The sequence below is a fragment of the Nannospalax galili genome, unplaced genomic scaffold, assembly GCF_000622305.1.
Source record: "Nannospalax galili isolate Female #2095 unplaced genomic scaffold, S.galili_v1.0 scaffold413, whole genome shotgun sequence".
Taxonomy (NCBI): domain Eukaryota; kingdom Metazoa; phylum Chordata; class Mammalia; order Rodentia; family Spalacidae; genus Nannospalax; species Nannospalax galili.
The window spans coordinates 1066279-1075280 of NW_008333889.1; positions in this window are offsets into that span (position 1 = coordinate 1066279).

Here is a 9002-nt window from a genome sequence, read left to right on the forward strand (position 1 = left end):
AAAAAAAAAACCCGACAGTTTCTTACAACGCTAAAGTTCTGACATGACCCAGAACTCCTAACCCTAACCAGGAAAACAAAAACACACAATGCTCATGCATTTATGGAAGCATTATTCATCAGTGCCAAAGACTAGAAATAATCCAAATACCGTTTAGCTGGTAAATGGACAATCAAATTAGTACATGTATAGCATGATCTGCTACTCAACAATAAAGAGACATGAACTATCAATATATAGAACAAATGATGAATTTCAAAGGCATTCAGGAGAAGATTGTAAGTTCTATGAGTCCACTAATGTTATTCTAGAGAAGATGAAGCTGCTGTAGTTGCTACAGTTTGGATGTTGATTGCTCAAGGGCCTGTGTGTTGAAGGCATGGTCCTCAACCTGTGGAACTATCAGAGAATGATGATAATGGAACCTTTAGGAGGTAGGTTGTAGTGGAAGGCAGTTAGACCACTGGAAGTGTTCCCCTTAAGGGAATATTATGACTCCATCCCCTTCCTGTCTCTCTGTTTGCTTCCCAGTTACCATGAGGTAAACCAACACCCTCTGTTCTATGCCTCTGTCATGATGTACTGTGCCATCACAGGCCAAAAAATAACAGAGCAAAGTGACCATGGATTGGAGCCTGTGAGTTCTGAACAAAAATTTTAACTTTTGTTCTTTTTCAGTTAATTATCTAATGAATTTATTCACAGTAACAGAAGCTGTTAACAAAGCAACAGAGAATGTATGAGTGATTCCCAGGGTTTGGGAATGTGAGCAGATTGTTACTCCAAAGTATGCTACAATCATGGAGATGTGTTGAGAGATACATCGGTGCTTTGCATTTTATTTGCTTTTGAGAAATTCATACATGAGTATTGTACTGGTATTATTTCCATCCCTTTCAGTCTCTGTCCAACTTCTCTCATGCCCTCCCACTCACCCCACTCCTTCTCAATTTCTTATCCTCTCTTTTGATTATTGGTAAAGATATACATTTATAAATATGCATATATTTATAAATATCAAGTATATTGAGTCCATTTAGTGGTGCTTGTGTGTACCTTGTGTTTAGGGCTACACACTTGGGATTAGATAATATCTCGGGGAGCTTGTCCTTGGAGGAAACTGATTCTCCCTCCCTCAGCATCCATTGATTGCCCGTAGCTCTTCGTCTTGAGGTGGAAGCCCATGGAATTTCCACCATCCACCTTTGCATGTCAATTGACTTTGTCAGTATGTAGATCTTGTTAAAACTATCATACTGTGGAGATTTCATTGGCAGCTTCCTTACCATGTCTAGAATGCGTTAGGTAGCAGCATGTGTCCTGTGTCCCTCTAATTCTTGCATTCTTTTTGCACCTGCTTCCACGATGTTCCCTGAGTCTTAGGTGTAGAGGCTGCATTGTAGATATATCACTTAGGACTGGGCAGCTCACAGTACCTTATTCTCTATATTTAGCCAGTTGTGGAACTTTGAAATAGTCTCCATATGCTTCAAAAAGAAGCTTGATTGATGAGTGTGAGAGGTACACCTGTCAGTAAGTAGAAGGACACATAATTAGAATATAGTACGAAATCACATTGGTCTAGGGAAGTGACTGCATTAGCTGTTTTTCAGTTGCTGTGACGAAACACTGTGACCAAGGGAACTTATAGGAAGAAGAGTTTATTTGAGTTTATGATTCCAGAGGGATCAGAGTCCACCATGGTGGGGAGGCATGGTGGTAATAGGTGGTCAGAGTAGAAAGAGGAGTGCTCACCTTGAAGGAAGCACACAAAACAGAGTTACTGGAAGTCCAGCAAGGCTTATGAACTCTCTAAGGCCACACCAAGTGAAGCACTTCCTCGAGTAAGGCCATACCTCCTAAACGCCTTCCAGGTGGCACAGGAAGCAGAGAACTGCTGGAGCTAAGAACTCTCAAAGCCACCTCCAGTGATGTGCTTCCTCCAGCAAGGCCACTCCTTCTAAGATCACTCAACACAGCACCACCAACTGGAGACAAAATGTACAGATGCCTGGAGCCTAAGGGGGACACGTTCATTCAAACCACCACAGATGCTAAAGATCTCAATAAAAACTTTAAATCTTTGAAGCAATTGGGAAGACACTAGGAGATGAAAAAAACTTCTATTACTCATTGGTAGAATTAATATTGTGACAATGACCATCCTACCAAAAGCAATTTTTTTTTTGTCTTTTTGAGACAGGGTCTCCCTGTAGCCTCAGCTGGCCTGGAACTCACTTTGTAGGCCAGGGTGACCTTGAACTCACAGGGATCTGCCTGCCTCTGCCTCCCGAGCGCTGGGATTACAGGCTTGTGCCACCACGCTCGGCTCACCCACCAAAAAAAAATTTACAGATTCAATATAATCTCAATCAAGATGTCCATGACATTTTTAAACAGAAATAGAAAAAAAATCCTAAAATTAATATGTTCTGTATTTTTTATTGTAGTGTAGGTTATACGAACCCACATATTTGGTAAAATTCACACAACTGTAATAAAGAAAAATCAAAATTTATCAAGTGTTATTTAAAAATAAAATTATAGTTTTCTTTGATTTTTTAAAAGTCAGGTGACAAATCCATTGATCTTATTTCCCTTGCTGATGAGTTTCTCAAATGAATATTGGGCACCAGAACTTCTCAAACTGGTTTATTCAGGGAATCGGTTCCAAGAGGAATTCATAATTTTGACAAGAAAAAAACGTTCCCAGCTCAGTTCAGTCAAACAGGTTTCTTTTCCTTTGTTTTTGTTTTAATCAGTCATTTCCCAGCTTCTTTAGCATGGTTCTGTTTACTGTCAAGCTCACTGAGAAAAATTTATTGTTCAACATTACCCATGCTTCTATGTCTAGATCACCTGTTGTTCTTGGAGTATCAACATCTCCTTGAGGTGCCAGTCATGAGTCAGTTCAGACAGTTACAGCAAACTACCACAGACTGGGCAACTTTAACTACAGAATTTCCTTTCTGAATGGTCCTGAAGGCATGACCAAGGCAGCGTAGATTCAGATTCCCGTGAGGGTTGCTCTCTTCCTGGCTTGAAGTCTGTGTCTTCTGTGTGTGTGTGTGAGGCCTTTCTTCCATGCATACTCATGGACTCTCTCACTTTCTCTTGTAAGGGCACCAATAACGTGTAAAACTGTACTTTCTCAGACCATACCTCCAAATACATCCTGAGGAGATCTGGGACTTCATTGTATAACTTTTGAGGAAGTACAAAATGTAGTTTATAACTCCAGTATTCTTTAGCCCACAACTTGGAAATAGTTTCTGTTTATCTGTTTGGAAGGCATCCTTATTGGCATTAATTTTAAATGATTTTAAGGGGATAGAGAGATGGCATAAAGGGAAAAGTACTTGCCCCCAAAGTATGAGAACCCGTTTGGACTTGCAGAACCCAGGTAAAGCTGCACATAGTAATCTTAGTGCTCCTATGATGAACTGGGAGGCAGAGACAGCAGAATTCCTAGAAGTCTGCAGGCCAGTTAGCCTGGTGCACAGTTACAAGCAAGACACTTTGTTTCAAAAGGGTGGAAGGTGAGGACTGAACCTGAGATCCTCCTCTGACTTCTACATGTGGGCCATGGCATACATACACCCTCAGTCACATTCACACACATATGTGCAGCACACACACAGACACAGACACACACACACACACACACAAAAAAAAAATAAAAGGAAATAATTATAAGGATACATCTCAGTGAGCTCTTCACAACCTGTACATGGTTACATAACCACAACCAAAACCAAGATATGAAATACTTTCACTAATTCAAAATGTTGCCCGATGTCGTGTGCAGTTGTTCTTTCTACAGGAAGCAAGCACTTAGATACACAAGCGACACATATTTTTCTGAAGGAAAACGACTGACACTCATGGCAAGACTCTTTTGCATACAATTCGTGGAGTTAATTGCCTTCCTCTAACGAGGGCCTACACACTGATCTGGTTTCTGTCACTATAGATTTTTCTTCTGTAGAATTTGTATTTGTAGAATTTTACCATATGCGGTTTTTTAGACTTTAGTTCTTTCCTTGATGTAATGCTTTCTTGGGTTCACAATGCTGTATGTTTCAACATCCCTCAGGTTTGTTTTTTTAAATTTTCTTTTACAGTCATATACAACAGTTTATTGATTCATTTACCAACTGATAAGTTTATGTAGGTTATTTCTGGCTCTTGGCTTTTAGGAGTGAAATTTCACACAAACATTTACTAAAAAATCTATTGATGAACACAGATTTCTATTTCTTTTCTTTCTTTCTTTTTTTATCTTTTTGTGATAGGGTCTCCCTGTAGCCACAGCTGGTCTGGAATGTGTTATGTAGACCAGGCTGGCCTCGAACTCACAGAGTTCTGTCTGCCTTTGCCTCTTGAGTGCTGAGATTAAGGGCATGTGCCACCACCATGCCCAGCACAGATTTCTATTTCTTTGAGTACTTAGGCGTGGGATTTCTAGATTGTATGATAAGTATTTGTTTCATTTTATTTGAAACAACTGAATTGTTTTCTAAAGTGGATGCACCATTTTGTCACTGTGATCAGGAATGCTTGAGAGTAACTAATTATTCTACATCTTTGCCAAGACTTTGTACTGTAGCTATTCTGGGCATATAGTGGTACATCTTGGTTGTGTTTTTCATTTCTCTGCTCACTTGTAATACCAAGCAGATGTTCCTGTTCTTGTCTACCATTCATGCATCTTTGTGTGTGTGTGTGTGTGTGTGTGTGTGTGTGTGTGTGTGTGTGTGTGAATTTTGTTTAAATTTTTTGTCCATTTGAAAACATGGCCAGCTTGTCATTTATTACTTAGTTGTAAGAGGCCTTTATGCATTACTCATGTAAGACATTTATCAGACATGTGATCTGCAAATATTCTGTTCTAGCCTGTGGTTTACCTTTCTCATTTTCTTAGGAGTTTGTTAGCAACAGCTTTTAATTTTTTGACATTCAGTTTGTTGGTTTTTATGATTTACACTTTTTAACCAACAGCATTTTCACTTAATTAAAGATTGCAAACTTAACATATGGGCATTTAAAATGGTATGTTTTATTATCAATTTATTACTGTGTGAGTACACTGGGCTTGAATTTTGTCATTTTGAGACTTTACTCATTGTACTTTCAAATTTCTTTCTAACATTTTCAGAACTATGCATAGCAGTCTCAGTTTCTGACTGTGCTTTTGGCCCTTTATTTTTACTGTTCTTGACTGATTGTTTCCCCATCACATGTGGAAATTGTTAGGAATGTGATTTATGATCATTTGAAGTCCATTGTTCACTGATGTTTGGAAAACTTTGAGAGCTAATTGATTTATTATGTTTCTATGTACACAATATATATGCGATTTAGATAATAAAAAATAAGACTGAGTTTAAAAACTTCAGCACAAACTATGTGTAGTGGTACATGTCTGTAGTCTTAAAGTTCAATAGAATAAAACAGGAGGATCGTCTTGAGTTTCAGGGTACCCTGGGCTACAGAGTGCCCTGTCTTTAAAAACAAAAACCCCAAAACCTAAAACTTGGCACATAAACCAGTTTTCCTCATGAAATGACAATAATGTAAACCAGGCATCAAAATACTACTGTGAATCCCTTGCCAAGAATGAAAATAAAATAGGTCAAATTCCTAGTTTCTATTGAGGTATTCTTACAAGCCTATTGGTTCCCTCATGTCAGAATCTCTGAAAACAAATCAGAAAGCCAATCAATACACACGGATGTAATTACATGAAATTGTCATCAGTAGGCAGCATGCTGAGCTCACTAAGAACCTGTCTTGGTACTGTTGTTAGTTCTACAGCTCTAGTGCCCTTTGACTTCCCATCCCTCCTTCCGTGACAGTCATTACGTAGGTCCACACTAAGTGTCTTCCTCTATTATTTTCCTATACACTATATTTGTGCTAAAAATAGTCAAATACTACTAAGTTTAATTTCTACCTATTAGTAACAGGAATATAATACAACTAACACAAATCTCCAGGTAAAACATGGTAACACCCATAGGTACTATTTAAAATATTTTTAAAAATTTATTGTTATTAGTGTGTGTATGTGTGTGTATGATATGTGTGTGATGTGTGTGAGTGTTGTGTATACATACTGATACATGTATGTTAAGGTCAGATGATAACTTTCAGGAATCAGTTCTCTCCTTCCACCATGGGTTCTGGGCACAGAACTCAGATTGTCAGGTCTGTACAACAGGTACTTTTACCTGATGAGCCATTTTGTCAGTCCACCTCTCTCTCTCTCTCTCTCTCTCTCTCGCTCTCGCTCTCGCTCTCGCTCTCACTCTCTCTAGCTCTCTCTCCTGCTTCTCTCTCTCTCTCTCTATCTATCATCATCTATCTATCATCTCTCTATCTTCTATCTATCATTTATCTATCTATATTATCTATCATCTATCTATCATCTATCTGTCTATTATCTATCTATCTACCTATCATCATCATCTATCTATCTTCATCATCATCATCATCATCATCATCATCGTCATCATCATTGATCTATTTTTCAATGTTGCCAATGCATTCCAGGGCCTCCTACATGCTAGTCATGCACTCTATCACTGCGTTACATCACAGTTCAGTAAGTATTCATCAGTGTTAACATTACAATTGCATTTTCATTCTAGGTCTGGGCTGTTTCCATAAATGACCCTCACTATAGTTCTTGGTTTTGCATACTATTATGCAGATCCCAAAACTTCACCAAGAAGTTGAGCATCTAGGGTTGGAGAAGAAGAATGAAGAGCTATTACTCACTGAATATGAAATTTCAATCAAGGAAGGCAAATAAACTGTAGATCTGCTGAACAGCATTTTGATCTATAGTCAATAATCATATATTGCATACTAAAGTTATTAAAATAATTAAAATTAAGATGTCATGGTAAATGGTAAGCATTCTTGCAAAACATAATGGCCAAGAATAATGCAAGAAGGCAAGAAAAAGAAATTAAAATGTGGGTTGGGGAGATGTGGCTCAGTGGATAAAACTTGCTGCATAAGTGTGGGGGCCTGAATTCTATCAGCACCACATAAAAACCAAGCACAGTAATGCCAATCTGTTACCCCAATACTGGTAGGTGGAGACAGGTGGATCCTGAGAATATGGGGCCCTGTTGGCTAGCTGGTCTGCCCAAATCAGTGAACTCCAGGTTCAGTGAGAGGCCCTGCCCCAGAATATGAGGTGGAAAATGATAGAGGCAGATACTTAAGATAGACCTCTGGCTTCCAGACACACACGGACCAGTGCACCTGAATACACAAGTGCAAACGTGCCTATATCACACACACACACACACACACACACACACACACACACACACACAAATTAAAAGTGTGAGTGCTCTGTTTTCTTTTTTTTGAGATGAGTCTCATTATGTAGCCTTGAATGGCCTGGAATTTGGTATGTAGACCAGACTGGCCTTGAACTCAGAGATCTGGTGGTTCTGCCTCCTGCATGGTGGGATTAAAGGTGTGTCCACCATACCTGGCAAGAAAGTCTTTCTAAAAGAACAAGATAAACTATCCAGTGTAGGACTAAGACTTAAATATTCACTTGAGTCAGGAAATTACCAATCCACATATGCTCTATTAATTTTGTTTGCTCCAAAAGACATTAGCAAAGAAGCATAGTATTATTGAAGATTAATTATATCAAACGTAATTTATAATAACTTACATTTTAAAATTGACAAATTCCATTTTAACAGAATTGCATTCACAAATTATTTGAACTCATTAAATTTCAACAAGAAAACATAATCAAAGTAAAATAATTATAAGGAATGTTAGCATTTTCTGAGTAACCTTTCCATGTAGAAAAGGATTTTAGTTGGTGGGCTCTCAGACTTCTACAAAGAGTGTCTTCCAGATACATGTTTATATATTCTTTTAACTTATTTTGAGAGGTGAACATTGAAGTTTTACTCTTTAAAGGGAATTTAAGCTTCCAAATCTTAAATTATGTAATTCCAGAGGCATAGATTTTAAAAAGTTTAAAATGTCAATATAACCAAGTGTACTGATAAATAGCTGAGTATCCTGTGTCATCCACTTTACAGGCTCTGCTTTTCTGCCTTCCCCCCTCCCCCTCAGGAAGCTGACCTCTATGGATTACGTCCTCTATCCTAGCAAGTTTTTCTTGAGTTGGGAAATCAATGGAGCAATAGGATTCCTGAGTTGAGAAATCAATGGATCAATAGGATTTCCTGTTAAGCTATGTGTCAGTAAGATATTCTGTCCAAAGTTTGGAGTAGAAGAAAAACTGCTAGGGGATTCACTGAATGAGCCACCTTTGTTCTACAGAGACCCTGATCATAATTCCTCCTGGAGTGGCTTTGGCAGGCGGCTGCTCAAAATGGGATCACAGTACTGGGACGCTTACATACTGGAGTACATGCTTAACTTCCTTGTGGAGAGGAAATAGGGCGCCATGGATTGGGCACAGGGAGAGAATAAAGTGTTGCGATGAATTAGCTGGGACACTTAGCTGTTAATGGCATCAATGCAGTTGGACCGTGATGTGGACTGGATAGTTCTGCCTACTCTGGGGCAGATACATAAAGAAAAGGATATGTGTTAAGATTTGAATTCCCAGCTCAAAGCACTTGTCAAAGGAAAAATCTAATAGCTTGACAAAGCTGAAAACACCAAGTACTAAGATTGCATAGGAAGAAAGCTTCAGGTACAGAATTCTCTTCAGCCAAAGTGCTGGTAGATGGTAACAAAATGGATGCTGAAGGGAAGCCACTGTTACTCAGTTTAAGGTTTGTGGTCAATTACAGAACAACTAGTTTTTTGTTTTTCATTTAAAAAAATATTTTATTTGTTATTTTTATTTTATGTGTACGCGTGTATTACCTGCATGTACGTAAATTCACCCATGTCATGCAATGCCCATGGTGGACAGAAGAGGCTGTTGGATCCCCTGGAAGTGGAGTTATGGACAGTTGTTAGCCGCCATGTGGGTGCTGGGA